At 41.7% G+C, this 18,402-nt stretch overlaps 1 long non-coding RNA gene across 1 annotated transcript; it reads right to left on the bottom strand.

Annotated features, from left to right (window-relative positions):
* Positions 1-1,784: 1,784 nt before the first annotated feature.
* LOC129381153 (uncharacterized) lies at positions 1,785-18,146 on the bottom strand. Its single transcript, XR_008609389.2, has 3 exons — positions 17,065-18,146; positions 13,614-13,808; positions 1,785-2,418 (listed from the first exon to the last, which is right to left on the bottom strand). It is a non-coding gene; the product is annotated as an uncharacterized lncRNA (long non-coding RNA).
* Between the last annotated feature and the right edge of the window lie 256 nt (positions 18,147-18,402).

The following is an 18,402-nucleotide window of genomic DNA, read 5'->3' as shown; positions in this document are numbered from 1 at the left end:
TTCACACCCTTGTGTTTGGTGGTGTTATGGGGAATTATGGGAGTTTTTTAATTCTCCTTTGAACACCAACCCCTGAGTGGTTGCAGGAGTCTATATGGGGAATTATGGGAGTTTTTTAATTCTCCTTTGAACACCAACCCCTGAGTGGTTGCAGGAGTCTATATGGAGAATTATGGGAGGTTTTTAATTCTCCTTTGAACACCAACCCCCGAGTGGTTGCAGGAGTCTATATGGGGAACGTTGGGAGTTTTTCATTCCTCTTTTGAACACCAGAACTATGGAAGTTCTTATGAGGAGCTTTGGGAGCTTTTACAAGTTGACATGGGTATTTTATTTTGCTTCTTATGGGAATTTATAGGAGAAGCGATGGGAGTTCTTACGTACATATTTTCGGAAACGTTTGGCTTCTTAAGGGCGTTTTGAAGGATACCTTTGGGAAATTATTTTACCTCCTTGTAGGAGTGCTTAGGTGTAAACCTGGGAGCAACCGTTCCCATATTTTGGGAGCTCTGCTTAAGGGAGCACTTATGGATAGTTTTGAGAGTTCGATTTTTGCTTTTTATGGGAACATATAGGAGAATGCTTGGGAGTGAATTTTTACAGCTTTAGGGAGCTGTTTTACTAAGGGAGGTTTAAACAGATGTTTTGGGAGTGCATTTTAGCTCCTTATTAGAGCTTTTACAGGTAGGTCTGGGAGTTTATTATGCACTTTTTGGGAATTTTACGAGGTTGAAGGGAGTTCTTTTTGTGTGTGTGTTTAGTAGATTGTGTCTGACGAGTGCAAAAACCATGACAAAGCAATAAAATGTCTGGAAATTTATTGCAGTTCCAGAATCAAATGTGCCAGCATGATAGTACAATCAATGACTATTAGCATAATGAAAGTGAAATAATTCAATAAATTGGATACATACAAGCAAACCAGTTTGACTGGAAATTCAAGCATATTGCAAGCTTCAGTACGGTTGAAAATCCACAAGTGCAGCCAAGACTGAAATTCAGCGGCTCAAAACATCATGAGCTATTGGGCAGTCCTTGCATGCATTAGAACAGGCCACATTTGTTTTTGCATGTAAAAAGCATGCTACAAAATATGATGCAAAGGAGGCCAGACAGCACCAATGACCTAGAAGATAATGAAAGTACCTTTGAATACCTATGCTATTTCTAATAGACATCTACGTACAACTTATTCTCTCATGTAACACACAGCTGCAAAGAAAAAGCAGAGGTGGTACCACCCACTCTGAATCAATTTCCTTAGCGTGCAGTACCTGAAATTCAAGCTTGCCAGCTAGAGAACATGACAAGTTCACAGCAAAATGGGCATAATGTGATAACAGTAGACAAACAGGTGATATCTCAGGCTGAAGTTAATTCAACAAGGGGACTAGTCGTCGTCAGGGAAAGAAAATCCAAGCAGACAATTCCAGCTCACACTTACTTGCATACACAGATGTCGCTACATAGGTTTGTGTTGTGATGCCCCATGACCTAAGTCAGCATCAAAGAGGTTCATTAAAGAGTGGCACATATGCAGTGGCACACACCCAGTGTACATACACAAGTTTGTGTCAAAAAAGTTCATTGGAGAGCTGCATCTACCCAGTGGCCCCAAGTGCTCGTAGTAGCCCCAGGGGCACATACTGAATTTCCACAAATATAAGGAGTTTTTTTTCAATATTTGTGGCCTCAGAAGACGCCTCGTATTATATAACTGACATAGACACAAACAACAAGATCACTCATAGAAATTGGCGCCAGCAACCTGCCAAATTCCCATACTTCTACACACCTTGCTACCCCAACTAAACCCCCATGGTGAGCATTTAAACTTACCTCACCTTCTCTATGCACTCACTCATTTTGCTGGATATCCATGGAGTGGAGAAAAGTGAACTATATAAATACTGCCAAGGAAAACGGTTGTTACCCTAACGAAGAAGTCCACTTCTCAAAAAAATTTCTCCACCTGATATAACACTTGTTCGACCTCTGCTGATCACCTTCAGCTGAATATTGCATATCACACAAAGCAGCAATTCAACTATAATTTTTAGTTTTATAATGAAACAAAAATTTCTTAGGATGTGAAAGAAAATATGATACAGGAACCCTTAACAGTATCCATAAGTGTGAAATTTTTACACAGGCAAAGAGGCAAACACTTTGCCACCAGGGCACACATAAGGCGTCATTACATTTTCTCTGCAAAAAGCCTTAACACCCCGACGACAGGTGGTGTTGCATGGAGCCATGCATGCATTTCAAAAAATAGGCATTTTGTATTTTCTTCTTCCGCAAGATCAAGGCAGGCAGGCTGTGATGCTGTGCAAACAGTGGTGGCCTTCAAAAGGGAAGGAATCCACACAAAAAGCCATGGTACTGTTGAGATGGCAGTGCTTGATAGGGAGCATTCTGTAAAACCAAACGTAAATAGATTATGTACGATTGTATTGCAAACAGACACCGCATGAATATTTAAACATAGCATCACCAATTATTCAACAGTGCTGGGCCATTCAATGCTACCACTCCAAGTGCATCTTGGCCACCTCAGATTTTAGGAAAAATTACAGCCCATTGTACAGTTGCAGACTGGATGAAGTGGAGAGTATGACGAAAGCCCGTCTGGTCGGGATGATGCATACTAAAAGGAAGAGGTCCAGACACCGACCAAAATGTTTAAAATAGTTTTTTACGTTTTCAAATTCAAATAAATTCAAATAAGTACTTTAAACCATTTTGGTCAATGTCCGGACCTCTTCCTTTTAAGTCGCAGAGTGCACAAACAGAATACTTCGCGAAAATTTCACATGGTGCGAGTATCGTTATTTTGTAGGCTAAGGTTGAAACATCACGGCACTGACAAAGCTACAAACAAGTGTTTCTACAAATGACCACAAGGCCTTCCAGAATGTTTCATTATGCGAGATAGACCATTAATGTTTTTTATCTGCAAAGAGTATCTTCTTATTCTGACTTAAGTATAATAGACCTTCGAGCAATTTCTGAAAAGTATTTTCATCCAGCTTGGGTGGTTTATAGGCGCAAATAACCAATTTAGGAACCCCCATTTTGTAGTGAAGAAAGCTTATATTAAAAAAACCTATAGCTGCAGTGATTAAAAGTTTCTGAAATTTTGAATCAACTCTTTATATCTGCAGAATCTCTTTAATTAGGTATTAGGACGCCTTGCAGCACAGACAAAGAAAGGAAATCATGACAACATATTACAAAAACTAATAAAATGAATGTGTTCTTGATATGTTGTTGTATTATACACAGATTATACAAAACACCAGCAGTAATGTGCATATCTTCAGAGTGCACACACAGTTTACCAACGTAATAATAAATACAGGTCAACATCATAAAGCAACACATAGGTACTGGCGTTTTTCTTTCACATTGGCCTAAAAACCAACCACATGAGCATTCAGCCATCATATAAGCAGCACCTGCTTGCATGAATTCAAGGAACTTTCAGACGTGCAAAATCGTTTAGGAGCTTTTAAGCAATAGGCATGACACTACTATTATGGTTAATTTGTTGCCTGTAAGTGGTAAATCAAGTGAACTGCTAGTTGTCCTTCCGGTGAAGGATATTGCAGAAAATGTGAGGACAAAAAGATTATAGTAGCTATTTGGAACTCATGAATGTTAAGAAGATAATATGCAATGTTACCATGCTGACAGACAGTCAGATAAAAGATGATACAAAGAAAATATTATATATAGATTACACAGATGCAAGCATTCTGCTTCTTTATTGCTGCAAAACTCTGTAGTTATAGAAGTGCTTCATCCCCTGAAAAATATTTTTAGCAATACATTCACTATGGAGTTCTATTGATGATGCATCAGATTTGCAGACTTGTAGCATACAAGTGGTTTGAGCTGTTCAGAGACAGACATCTGGCTTGTAAACGCAAGAGCATGACGAAATACTGCAAGTGCTCCAGAAAAATGCTTGCATGGTAAGGGAAATGACAAAAACAAGAATGTGGACGAAACTGCCCCAAAGTCTAATTTTAGCAATGTAAGGTTTTATGAAACATAATTACAGTTCTAAGACAAAACAAAATACCAACATGATATGCAGAGAATGGGTGCTGGACATCAAGCAACCTCACTAAACAATGATTACATACATAAAAACGACACATTCGCAGGAAATTTCACAATACACAACATATAAACTATGTGATTCATGATGCACCCATGTCATACATCATATTGTTCAAGTAACCAACTTCTTTATTCAAGACCCCTGTAGAAGGTTTGTTAATGCAGTTATTGGTTTCTTGGATGGAAAAGACCTAGTATACAAATCTGCACTTCCCTGCCTTATATTTGCAAACTGCATGTGTACAGTCACAGTTTGGCACAGTTTGGCAATGTTTTGTGAGATATCCAGATGCTGTTACCACCTACATCTGTGCACAATGCTCCTGCAGCCTGCCATTACCACAAATCCTGGTCTATCCTACATAATACCCCAGTCACACGGGCACTTTCAAAGTCCTTTGAACCAAAGATCCTTTACTTCAAGGGAGAATGTGCACTGTCACACAGGCACAGCAAAGGAGCCCTACTGGAAGGGGGCTTTGAGTCAAAGGAGTGCGCATTCGTCCTTTGAAACCTCAAGGCAATACTCCCAAGCCTAGAGGGCGTCTGACAGTAGAAAAAAATAATCTAAAGATATGGAAGTTCAATTTTTACCTCTTCAGAACGAGCTTATAAGTACTGAATACTGTTACTAAAGTACTAAACACTTTCGGGACACCCGCAATCTCCATCATGAAAGCGCCGGTACAGCAACACCGGCACGGCCTGTCGTCAGCAGCAACCTCGACACAACACGGTTGCCATGTGCGATTTGGTTCTTTGGTTAGTGGCTGCTAGGCATCCCAGTCTCCTTGGCTTTTTTCTGCACATCTTTCCTTGTCACTTTTGTTTTTTAGTTTTTACAGCGTTTACGTGCACCTACCGCTACCTAGCCACAACGAACGAAACAAAGCAGCTGAAGCAAAGGCAACAATGAATAATCGACACCAATGTGCGGTGTACGAAGCGGTACACATGGTGGCCATCATTACAATAAATACATCTGTTTGTGATAAAGTAATGTCTTTACTACGTGTGCATTTTGTTTTGATGTTTCTATGTATTAGGAAAAATAAATGTTGCTGAAAAAAATGTGACAAATTTATTATAAGACGCATTAGAACATATTTTTTTATTACTTTCAAGGTGATGGTAGCGCTAAGGATACATTGCGGTTTCTGTTAAAAGCTTCAACGGAGACTACCTGGAGACCATGTAGCACCGACATATATCCGTTGAACTAATGTCCTTGAAAGCTCAATGCTCCTTAACTTCAAAGGACCTTTGGCATGCTCGTGTGACGGGTATAACACTTGCTGCTGAAGGCATTAAAGGCACTCAAAGGTGCCTCAAAGACAGGCTGAGCATTCTGCGCAGGTTAGCGTGTTAGCAAGGCCTGAAACACTTGTAGGACATTGTAAAAGATGTCAATACATGGCAAAATACAACAGCACAACATACTCAGAAAATGTAAGGCTAAAATTGCACACTGATATATAAGGGCCTTCCCAGACAAACCGATAAATGCAATAGCACACCTTCTATTGAAATCTCGAATATAAAAATTGATTACTTGAAAAAGATGTACGGTACATACAAAATAGAATGAGTGATGTATGTTATAAGTCACGTATAGTCAAACTTTGCTGAAAATTTGAGCATTTCATGCATGCATATAATCGCACTCATGTACTAAAAGAAGTTCATGCATAGTGCTCATCCTGTGCATTTCATGTGTTTCATGTTATAGTGTAGTAACTATGTTTCCTAATGCCAGTAACCAACTCTCCCAGCTTTCAGCAATAGTATGCAAGATTATTTATTCTTAGAAGTATGATAGCAGGAAGAAACAAGGATAAAGACCTGTCAACAGGACTAGCATCAACTACAAGCTGATTTGGCTCCTGGATGGAAACGAGTATTAGTAACCGTAATCATTATCAATGTTTCAATGAGGGAGTGGGTGAACCCAGAACTTGCACAAATAACTACAGTAGCCACATGGCTGAACATATGAGCCGTGGGTGTTTCCCTATCTTCCAGCACATGGGGTTAGTTGCAGAGCCCTGAGAGAGCCGAGAGGGAAGTGATTGTGGTTTTCCACATTAGCAAATAAAGATCGACATGTGTCGGAAAATAATCACCATCTCTCATCGAAAACATGTAATTTTTTACAGAGCACTTATCCTCAATTCATTACACAGATTGCGTTAGGTGACTAATTTGTTTTACTACTGTTCTTAGTGCCCCATACAAGATTAACCTTTTCCAAGCCAATTTTATTTTCAGAAAACCACTGAAATTTCTAAAATATTTTTATTGGCTATTCTTTGTGAAGCAGTTCGTTTAAAATTTTCTGCTGCCTTTTACTAGCTCTTTTTCATGTTTTTAGGTTGCAAACAGACAAGGACGCAGAGACTGTGTACATGAAGCATATTTTTTTAAAGAAAGTAAAGCGTGCTTTTGTTATCCTCCATGAAACATGTTATTGCAGGAAGAAAGGTGGTTAACCGAGGGCCCCTATTTTTATTAGTCATATCATAAGAAGCCAACAAACACTGACACCAAGGACAACATAGGGGGAAATTACTGGAGCTTAATAAATGAAATAATGAAACGATAAATTAATGGAAATGAAAGTGGATGAAAAAACAACCTGCCACAGGTGGGGAACGATCCCACAACCTTCGCATTTCGCATGCGATGCTCTACCAATTGAGCACCGCGGCGCCGTTTACCGATCCACTTTCTGGGGTACTTATGTTTCCTTGTAGAACCCTGGGAGTGTTAGCCAGCGTTACCACTCACAGACCTTGGCGGCGGACATGGAACATCCTTTCTGCCGCAGGCGTCACGAGAACGTGATCTTTTTTTAGTGAAGGCAACCGGTCAATAAACCCACACATGCTACCTGAAGGCATCAATGTTGCCTGATTCGAGACACTCGTTATGTAATAAATGAGAAGAAAGAGGGTTAACCGAGGGCCCAATTTTTACTAGTAATATCATAAGAAGCCAACAAACACCAAGGACAACATAGGGGAAATAACGAAATGATAAATTAATCGAAATGAAAGTGGATGAAAAAACAACTTGCCACAGGTGGAGAACGATCCCACAAGTTCACTTTCTTTTTTTTGGGGTGGGGGAAAAAACTGAACACATAACTAATCACTGATCTATCATGCAAGTGGTGTTTGCCTATCTCAATAGTCTATATAAAGACAGAAAACTAGGCTCAGGTGTTTTTATCTCTAAAAGAAAAGACAAGCTTTTATACGGCAACCTATCAACTTGAAGCCCACGGTAGTAGTTCTCTTCTATGGCATCTAGCTGTTGAGCACGAGTCAAATAAAAATTAATGCAAATGTATTAGTGTTCCATGCTTTTAATGCATGGAAAAGGGACACTAAAGGAAATTAATGAGTCAAGTTAGATTAAAGGTTAGCCTTTTGTAATAACAAATTCATCATTTATACCAAGAACAGAGCTTTTATAAGCAAGAAAATTAGAACTGGAACATCAAAGGGCACCAACTAATATATTGAACCAAATTCTGTAGTTTTATTTGCCAAAACCACAATATGATTATGAGGCATGAAGTACGAGGGATTCTGGAATAATTTTGACCCCCTTGGTTACTCTACTGTGCATACAGTGCAAAACACACATGCATTTTTGCATTTCACACCTATCAAAATGCAGCTGCCACAGCTACAATTTGATTATCCACCATCAGGCTTGGCAGCGCAACACCAAACAGCCCAACTCAGAGCCCATGCTTGTCAGCAACCTTCTGCAGTGAGTGCATCACTTGGTGCTCATGAGGCAGTACTTCCAGCTGCTTCAGCTGCTTTAAAGTGTGCGCACTGCTGGCTTTTGCTGTTTTACAGCCCTTAAAGCCCAACTACAACAAAAGTTAGGGCTGCATAAAAAAATGATTCAAACAGTGTAAATACAAAACAGCATTCTAACAATCTTGATACCGAGACTGAAATGAATGCCACAATTACCAGTAACTGGCAGTGAGGCATGACTCAGATTGCAGGGCACCTTAGTGTGGCCTACGAGATAAGGGACCACCTGCAGCTGCCTGCAGTGATAAAAACCTGGAGGCGATGTGGACTCTCGTCATAGCCACTAACCACCAGGTTCATGTGTCGTCTGCTAATACAGTATTAAAAGAATATCAAAAAGAAAATTAGATACCAGCCCCGCAGCTTTGCCAAGATCACTACAGTAGTATTTACTACTAATTTATTACCAATATAGCCAAAGTGAAATTTCAATGCATTTGGAATTTAAGCTTTTGCAGTAGGGTTTTTGAGATGTGATAATCGCAATGCTCCTGTGCTTTGTGACATTACATCACTAGATATTTGACAACGCCGTGGTTCTAAGTGTTTTTACATACATCGATATCTTGATTCTTTTACAACCTAACTCTAATATGACACATGAGAATACGGTAGATAACATTTGAAATGTCTTTAATGGGCACGGAAAAGGACTAACCTTTACACATGAGACACGCATGGTGAAAGCATTGTACGCAAGGCTCCCACGTGTCTTTAAATAATTTTTCACTTTGGTCGGTGTCAGTTCTGTTTTTTCCCTTGACTCTTCCTAACCGGACAAGACTTCATCAGACTCAACTTCATTAACCCATTGACAATATGCTGCATATCTTAGGTAAACATTTGATGCTCACCCTAACGCATGTTTCCTGAAGTTACCAACTAAGAGCAAAGAAAGGTTAGCTACTGTATGAACCAGCCTAAATCCATGTTAAGCCCACAATTGCCCAATGTGCCTTGAATAGGCTCTAAAAATGTGTATTAACACAAGGCGCAATAGATTTTGTGCTCACGTTGGCATGTTCGTAACAGCTGGCCTCCCTCACTCTCATCATCGGAATCTCAGAATCCCTACTGCGAAAACTTCAGGAGTGGAAAGCAGCAAAGGTAACAGTGCGCAGTTTGAAGCAGCCAGAGGCACTGCCTCATGAGCACAGCAGTTGCACTCACTGAAGAAGGTTAATGACAAATATGGGGCCCCATTCGTGCTGCTGGTTCCGAAGAAGCCATCTAAGCTTTTTTCCCACGCTTGAGTGTAAAAATACAGCTGCTTTTAACAAAAGGCATGCAACACCGTTCATGAATTATGCCATTGGAATGGTTTACCAAATAACCTCTTACTTCTGGTAAGCTCTACACAAGCCAAATTGGACGCTGCACTGATGAAAGGGCAAGAGAACATTTGCAGAATATAAAAACAAAGTAAGACCAATGTAGGTGAGCATTGTAACACATGCACTTGTCATCCACAACTTGAAATATATTCTTGGCAGAAGTAGAAACATGAATTCACAACTGATATCAGAAGCTCTTTTAATATCAAAGAATGACTGTGTAATTATTCTTTTTTTTTCTATTTCTCACAAGTATGTGTATGAATGTTTTTTGCTTTCGGTTTACACAGGTTGCTACACCTCAATTTGTTTGACCCTGTTCCCTTCTTTGCAATCTTTCCTCCCTCCCCCTCTTTTATGAACTTCCAGAGAGATTATATGAATAGTTCCTGCTTTCTTAGAAAACATGGCACACACGCGGTGGATGTGGAACATCCTTTCTGCTGCAGGCATCACAAGTACGTGATCTTTTTGGGTGAAGGCAACTGGTCAATAAAGCCTCACATGCCAACTGAAGGCATCAATGTTGCCGGAATCGAGACCCTTGTTATGTAATGAACGAGAAGAAAGCAGGTTAACCGAGGGGCCCGATTTTTATTAATCATAAGACGCCAACAAACAAAGGCACCAAGGACAACACAGGGAAAATTACTTGTACTTACTAATTGAAATAAAGAAATTATAACTTAATGGAACTGAAAGTGGATGAAGAAACAACTTCCCGCAGGTGGGGAACAATTCCACATCTACGCATTACGTGTGTGATGCTCTACCGATCGAGCTAACACAGCACCGTCTTCCCATCTATTTTCTGGGGTATTTATGTTACTACTAGAATTAACCCTGGGATTGTTAGCCAGTGCCACCACTCACAAACCTTGGCGATATGTAGAGCATCCTTTCTGTCGCAGGCATCACGAGTATGTGATCTTTTTGGGTGAAGGCAACTGGTCAATAAACCCACACGTAGTACCTGAAGGCACCAATGTTGCCAGATTCGAGACCCTCGTTATGTAATGAACGAGAAGGGGGTTAACCAAGGGGCCCGATTTTTTACTGCTGGTGTAGTACACACTTTCCTGCGTTTAGGGTGATGCCAGCTTCTTGCAGGTGCTGAAGTACTTTGTGCAGTCGTGCATCATGTTCTGCCTTCGTTCGGCCAAACACTATTATGTCGTCTTGCAGACATGCTTGGCCGTCCAGGCCTTCTAGCAGTCTTAGCATTTCCCTGTGGAAAAATTCAGTTTCTGTGGAAATTCTGAAGGACAATCGGAGGAACTTAAAATGGCCAATTGGCGTCAGGAAAGTGTTGTACCTCTGGGACTCGGGTAACCAGTAACCAATATCCGGCTATAGCATCAAGTTTGCTAAACCAGGCAGCTCCGGTGAGTTTGGCCAGGCAATCATTGATGGTGGGCACTAAGACTCATTCTCACAGAATGTTCTATTTTAACCCTCCAAAGTCACTGCAGATTTGAAGCTCGCCTCATTCATTTTTAGCCACTACCATAGGTGCATGCCACTCTGTGGTTTCTTCGACCTTTATGATGACACCCAGGCTCTCCGTTCTCTCCAACTCACATTTGGACACTCGGCAACATGGGCAGAGGTACTCGCCCCGAGTACATAATAGCACACCGCTTGGCATCAGGGAGTAGCGATATATTGTAATCGGTCCTGAGAAGGTAGGCCCAGGTCTGTAGCCAGGTAGAGGTAGTGGCATAAAATGTTGGCTGGGTCGCTGACGTTGCCTTTTGACTCCGCTACTTCAAGGAGACTTGGTTGGACATTGAAGGATTTGATTGCGGGGGGACGTCAAAAAGTGCGTCATGCAGCTTGTCTATTACATAAATTTGTTCTTGACACAACCAGCCATTTCAGCACACGGTAGCAGTCTAACCGTTGCTTTTTTTGGTCCTGCCGGGTCCGAGCAGCTGTTCTTTTGCTTGCTTCAGGTTTCCCGTGACTTGTTCGTCGTAGAGGCTTGTTGGCATGGCAGTCACATCTGCACCAGTGTCTACCTTGAAGCCATTGACCATCACATTGATTTTTCATGGCCCAGGATCCTGTTGGTCAGTTAATTGTCCAAGTAAACCTCTTCCAAAACAGCTTGGTATGTGCATTTTGTTCTGCTTTTTGGAAGCGGAAAAGCATATGGCAGCTGTGTTCCTTTTTACTGCAGGCACTGCATGTTTTGCCATTCGCTGTGCACATAGTGTGTGATGGTGAACCATAGGTGTCTTGTTGAGCCATACCACTTGCATGTCAGCGCAGTTTGGTCACGCTGGTTTTTACGAATTATTTCCTTTGCTCTTCGAGAAGCTGTGCATGGTGTCTACAGCTTCAAGTGATTGTAGCTGTGGCCGTAGGTCCTTTTGCTGCTGTTTGATTGTTGCCATGTTGCGAGCAGCGTTGACAGCGGCTTCCAGAGTAAGCTCAGCATTAAGTTGCAGCTTCTCACTTACCTACGTGTCTGTGGGACCGACCACGAGTCTATCACAGATCAGTTCCTCTTTCAGGGCGCTGTACTTCGAGGCTTCAGCTAGCCTGAAGAGTTCAGTGATGAACATATCGGCTGTCTCATGCACATCTTGCTTCTGGCTGTTGAACTTTGCACACTCGTATATCATGTTCATCCGTGTCAGGAAATTTTTTATTAACAGTTGCATTACTGTGTTGTAGTCGAGTTTCTCAGCATCACAGAGCCTGAGCAAGGCTAGGACGTCTTTGGCTTCACGACCCATGGCATAAATGAGTGTGTTCACCTGCGTCTCGTCGTCGTCTTTAGTCTGGAGATAGCTCTATAGCACTCCCTTCTCGTGAGCCACCGTTTCTACTCCTCGGGCTGCCGAAAATCAAGTTTTTCCGGCAGTTTGACGACGAACGAGTTTAGTGGAGCTGCGTGCTGGGCTGTGGACACTGTAGGTGAAGCCATGGGTAGCAAAGTTTCGTATTCACCGCAGTGCGCTGTAGGTGTAGACTTCTACTTGCGTGGTGCATTTCTCACAGCGTTGTAGAGTATCCCACCGTTGCCTCCATGTCATGGTCAGGTGACGAGCATACGTGATTGACAAAACGTAAGTGTTAACTGGAACTGTTTACTAGGTTGTGTATGCAAAACAAGCACAGCTACATGCCGGCTCGGCTTACACGGTCTGGTTCGCTCTCCCAGAGGCGTTGTTCCGCATCTTACATGACTGTGTACATAGCGCCATCTCGTTGTGGTAGCTCGCATGACACGGTGCACCAGTGTAACTCAATGGACAGCAACTTCAAAAAAAGTATATTTCGGAAGGCTGCCCAAGTTTAAGCAACTCTCAGTTAACGTTAAGGCGATTTGCCCTCTTATTAACATGCACATTTACGCCACTAGACCATAACCTCTTTGCTACATTATAGCACAGTTTTGGTCCGAATTAAAACACTGATATAAGACAGCGGAAAAGTTACGAATAAGTGCCATAAATACGAAGAATATTAGAAGGGCATACACTATCATTCTTGCTAACTGCTCATTTGTTGAAATTCTGGCAGTCTTCTGAATTATAATTTTTAAACGTGCTGCCCATTGAGTTATGATAATGCATTGCGGTGAAATTTGATAGATGGCCGCAGAGCCAATTCAACATTTCAGTTTCAACCACAGCTAGTTACCCCTATGCTATTCTTGGCTTCATTGCCTGCTGGCTTTATATGGTCGTGATTTTAAAAAAATGAAGCCCGTTTTCCTTCTCATTCATTCATGCGAGGGTTTGAAACCTCATAGCTTTGATGCCTTTAGGTAGCATGCATGGGTTTATTAGCCACATGCCTGCTCTCTTCAGTTCAGGTGTTACGCGACACCATCGTGCAAAAAAAGATGTTCCACATCTGCCCACCATGGCTCTAAATGGCGCTGGCTAACACTCCCAGGGCATAAATATCATAAATACCCAAGTTAGCACAATTGGTAGTGCATCGCGTGTGTACTGCAAAAGTTGTGGGTTCAGTCACCACCAGAGACATGGTCCTTTCGTCTGCTTTCATGACTTTCTTTCAATATTTTCTACATTTCAATTTCAACCACAGCTAATTACACCAACGCTTTTCTTGGCTTAATTGCCTGCGACCTTTATATAATCAGCAAAAATAAGGTAACAAGAAAATTAAAATAAATAAGTGGAGGACAGGGTCATCGGTGTTCAAAGAAGCACCTTCCTTTTTGTATCGTTAACCAACATGTGCGCCCAATAGGTAACTCCTCTACCTGCACATCGAATGACAATGCAAGAAATGCAGCTGGAACCCACAGTCAAATATATGTACAGCATACCAATGCATCTCTCCTCCGAAGGTAGTGAAGAGCACAGGTGCCTGTAGAGTTGCGTGCCACGGTTCCTCTTGCCAACCCATGGAAAGGAGCATAAGTGATGCTGTAGAGCTTGCTCCTTCAAGCAGTGTTCAGGTATCCATTCATAATCCTGCATGTAGTGTCCAATGTATTGTGGATATCAAGACAGCTTCAGTCCTGCAGCAAATAAAGTGATCAGTTCTAACCAAAATGTTGAGATGTAGGCACTTTGGCAGGCGGATGTTAAATGTTGAAGTTTCTGGGATGCCAGTGATAATTTCATTAAACATTATATGGGCCACTCATACAGGGATGGAAGCAGTCAAAGAAGTTTTGGAGCAGCTCTGGGAGGTGGCAAATTTGACACACTGGAGCATGAATTGCCCGTTTTCGAGCAGTAAATACATGTTTACATGAGTAGCTTGGTAAAGGTCAATGAGTGAAATACAGGTATATGAAGAAAAGGTGTTCCTTATTTTACTTTACAGAGCACTATTTGATTATGGCAGATCAGTTCTGTGGAAGCCTGCAAGGCAAGTAAAATTCATGACAGGAACAATTTTCACCCACCCTACTTTAGCATGAAGCTACGAAGGAGACCTGTACAGGTTTCTCGGAAACCACCATTAAATTACATACTGGATGTGACAACTAACTGTGGCCAAGAAAAAAATTAATGAGTGCTTTCCGTGAACATCACCCACGCTATGTTGATAGGTTTATGTTTGTGCTACTCAAGTTTCTTTTTTTCCATTGTGAACAAGCAATTAATATGTACTTGTAATGAATGTTTATTTCCTTACTTATCGAATATGGTGCCAATGCAAAGGTTGTGGAATACGCCGAGAAATGACCGATAACAGCGTTACAACGACCTAGTTCATGTGTGGTCTTTTTTTTTTTTCCGAAAAAAAAAAACCAAACAAACAAGCGAATTTTTCTGTAGAAATTCCCGTGACAATGCGCTCCGCATCAGTAATATAAGTGGTCTCAGACAGAAACAGTGTCATCAGTGCACTGCATATATTATGAATGTGCAAACCTGGGGCACAGTCTTGTAAAGGTTCGCAAAGCGAACTGTTACCAAGATCGCGCTACTTTGCATTTGGTAGGGACTGTACTTGCACGCCAAAACTGCTGACATGTCGAGAAAAAACTGCAGCCGCTCTTTCCCAGTGCCCCTATTTGACAAAGTTTTTGTAAAGATTGATGCAATAGTGCACAGAAGCATTGTCATGGTAAGGGCAGTTTATTTTCACCTTTTATTTATTTTACGGGCTTTCATTCTCGTGCCTTCACAAATCCTAGGCTGTCTTAAATGCTGTTACCGGCCATTTGTAACCATCATACAAAGCTTTTCACTGACATCTCATCGATTAGGTAAATCAAGACACTCATCAGATACAGTGAACACCATTCGAGTAGTGCACTCTGGTAATTTTTCATTCTTGGCAACCTGCAGTTGAGATAGCAGAATATCGCAGAATAAATGTGAAGTGACGAAGTGGTCATTGCATGTTTGCGAGTATTTTATATCTGTTTTGACACACTGGTTGGAAAAAAAGACATGAACGGGCATGTTAATTGCACTTGAGCTATGGTATACAAGTTTCCCTTGTTGTGCAAGGGCGTCTACATTAGACAGACGGGAAGGGGTATCAATGATTCATAATAAGGTTCGTTACAGCGCAACCTAAGACAAGGACAACAGAAGGTACAAAATGACGACACGGCGCTGTTTTGTACCTTCTGTTGTCCTTGTCTTAGGTTGCGCTGTAACAAACCTTAGTATGAATCCCAACCAACTGGCCCAACTTACCGTTCTGATGCGGTATCAACGATTGCTTGGGCGAGCATAGTTACAACCTTCATAAAAGTTAACGAAGTAGGCCCCTTGCCATGCATTGCAAGACTTGTGGATGCAAACTAGTTTTTTTAAAGAATGTGTCATCATAGGATGCAGTAACATTCAACTGATGCGCGAGATTACTGATCAGGCTAATGCCATTGCCAAATACGTTAGGGTGTGCGTGAGTACACCCTCCTTATCTTTATCAGGCAAGGAACTTTACTTTCTAAGTTGGTCGGCACGTTTTCAGTGAACTGCAGCCGTCTGCTTCTTGTAAGGTTGTTGTTTCAGTTGTTTTTCTCATGTGTGCTATGAGCGGCGCATATAATGTGCAGTAGGGTCGTGGAATAAGACCAGTTAGAAGTTAGTGCTCATCCTGTCACCTGTACTTCTTCTTCCATACTCAAACTGAGTTATGCTAAAGCAAGACAAGAATCCATTCAGTCAGTTTGTGCCTTCGAACCAGTTCACCTCCACAGTGCACAATGATGCTATTATAAAGGGACATTGAAAATATTGTTTATTTTCTTTGAATAAATAAAGTTTAGTATGAAGTTTCACACTGCATTTTGCAAGTTTTAATTACCCTAGTATAAATTTGTATTCTAGAATGTGAAGGATGAAAACAAGCATTTCCAACCTTACACATTTCCAATGACATCTAATCACTACAACTTAGAGGAAAGGCGCTACGATCTCAAACAGTCGCAACTTCTATCCGCGGTTGTTGTATATAAAGGCATTACGCACCGAGAGAATATGGTCAAATCTTAAAGCTAAAACTACGGTAAAGGCTTGTACCAACACGCCTAAACAAGGGAGAACATTTCAAAACACATAGTGCGGAGGTAAAAAAATAGATCATGGAGTTTTACTTGCCAAAACTACAATCTGATTATGAGGCACGCCATAGTGGGGGGACTCCGAAATAATTTTGACCACCTGAGGTTCTTTAACGTGCACCTAAATCAAAGTACACGGGTGTTTCCGCATTCTGCCCCCATCAAAATGCGGCCGCCGTGGCCGGGAATCGATCCCACGACCTCGTGCTTAGCAGCCCAACACCATAACCCCTAAGCAACCACGGTGGGTACAGTGCACAGCTGTGAAAATTTTTCCTATACCAGAAATAAGTTTTTGGCCAGGGGCTCAAGAACCGGGAGAATCGCGCCCTGTCTGGCGCTGTTCACAGTGCCACCTCAGCCAACTGGGACATTTGCACGCGAGAACGAGAGCACCAAGTCCGGCCATGGCTGGTAAACCCATATGACGATACATTACCAAAATATACAGTAACTAAAACAAAAGGACGCGTACAAACGAGATGTGTCCTTTTTATTCAACTGACATATTATCTTCGCGCCTTCTCCCCCTTGTACGATATAGAGGTTACACAGTTCTGCTTATTCTATCGTCTTACATCATGCATGCGCACTGAGCACATCAATACGTTCTGGATATCGCAGAAGCCGTTGTTCACGTCGTGAGACTCACGATAGCGAAGTCAAATGCGATCCTTCTAGAAATAAAGAAATTGTTTGCCTGCGACAAACTTTGCAAACAAGAAATAAAATACGAGCTTACCAAAATGCTTCGTCCAGGTTGGTGGCGGCACGCAGTTCGTTGGCGTTCACCGTTGCGCATTACGCTGTGTTGTTAATCACGCCGCCCTCGCTTGTAGGCGTGAGAAGAGCATCAAAGTATTATTCTTTTCTGTCAAATACTGCTGCTTCGTAAGTACAAATAGAAAATTTTGAGTTGTCAAGCCTACCCCAGCATACTGGCACATAACAGCTTTCCGCGCTCAAATCTCGCTGTGGATTCGAATTCGCGCTGCGTGCATTTCGATGAGCTGTTGGGGCGCCACCTAGAAGAGTTTGAAAATGGACAAAACGAAACAAAGTTCTAACATATGTCCGTCTAGATTATTTTATATTTATTTATTTAAGATATAAGGCACATGCTGTTTAGAAAATACTCACGGCAAACAATGTTTTAGTTTAGTTTCTTTGGCCCCTCGGCCCCTCCGATTTATGTCCATTGTCAGCTGGCCTGCGGCCTTTAAACGATATTCCTTACATATTGTGGCTCAATGTCGAGGACATTAAACCTGGTTGAATGGGGTTTAAATGGAGGGACAATATTTCGTTTTGTAGAGTATTGCTGCTGGGGATAAAGCGAGAAATAGGCTGCTTCTCGTCGGCAAAAGGAGCCGGACGAGCAAGTCACGAAATGCAAGAAAACGAACGGCTTGCATGATTACTAGAACAGTCTCGCTTGGTTGACCAGTGAGAAACAGCATAATTAACAACCTAACAAATACAATGGACAGCCGCCAAATCGTTGGTCAATTAGACATGTTAATGATGAGTCAGAGTGGTTGTTATTTCGTGTTTGTCCGTTTGTAAACGTGTTGTGCAAAGCTTCGTTTATTCGATGTTGTGCCCCATTTCCACCAGAAAAAGAAAGAAAGAAAAGCGGCGTGTTTCTGTTGACGCGGCACGCGCAAGTGAAACGGATTTACGGGCAAGCCGCGCGTGTCACGTTCACACATATATCGCTCAATAAAGCATTCCGGCGGTATCGATCGACATACCGGCCGCACCACTGGTGGTAACGGCTATAGTGGTACCGGTGGTAATAAGGGGAGCCGAAAGGACCTAGAACCTCAGGGCACTACAAGAATATATTTCATGGTTTCACACCTGCTTACTGCAAAAGTGTACGTACATGCATGGTATAGCACTGTACTCGTAATGCAAAAATAAACGAATTAAACTTAATTTGTAAACTAAGAAACCAAGGTGAACCTTCAATAATTCACGAACAGGTAGGTTCACACTCAACTGACTCATGAAACAGTATGCTAGCTGTGCAAAGAATCTTAATTAGTCGAGCAATTAAGGGTGGTGACTGTCATGT

This window comes from Dermacentor andersoni, chromosome 1 (assembly GCF_023375885.2).
Source record: "Dermacentor andersoni chromosome 1, qqDerAnde1_hic_scaffold, whole genome shotgun sequence".
NCBI classification, from domain to species: domain Eukaryota; kingdom Metazoa; phylum Arthropoda; class Arachnida; order Ixodida; family Ixodidae; genus Dermacentor; species Dermacentor andersoni.
The sequence above is the reverse complement of the archived record's forward strand: the minus strand, read 5'-3'. Positions and strand labels throughout refer to the sequence as shown.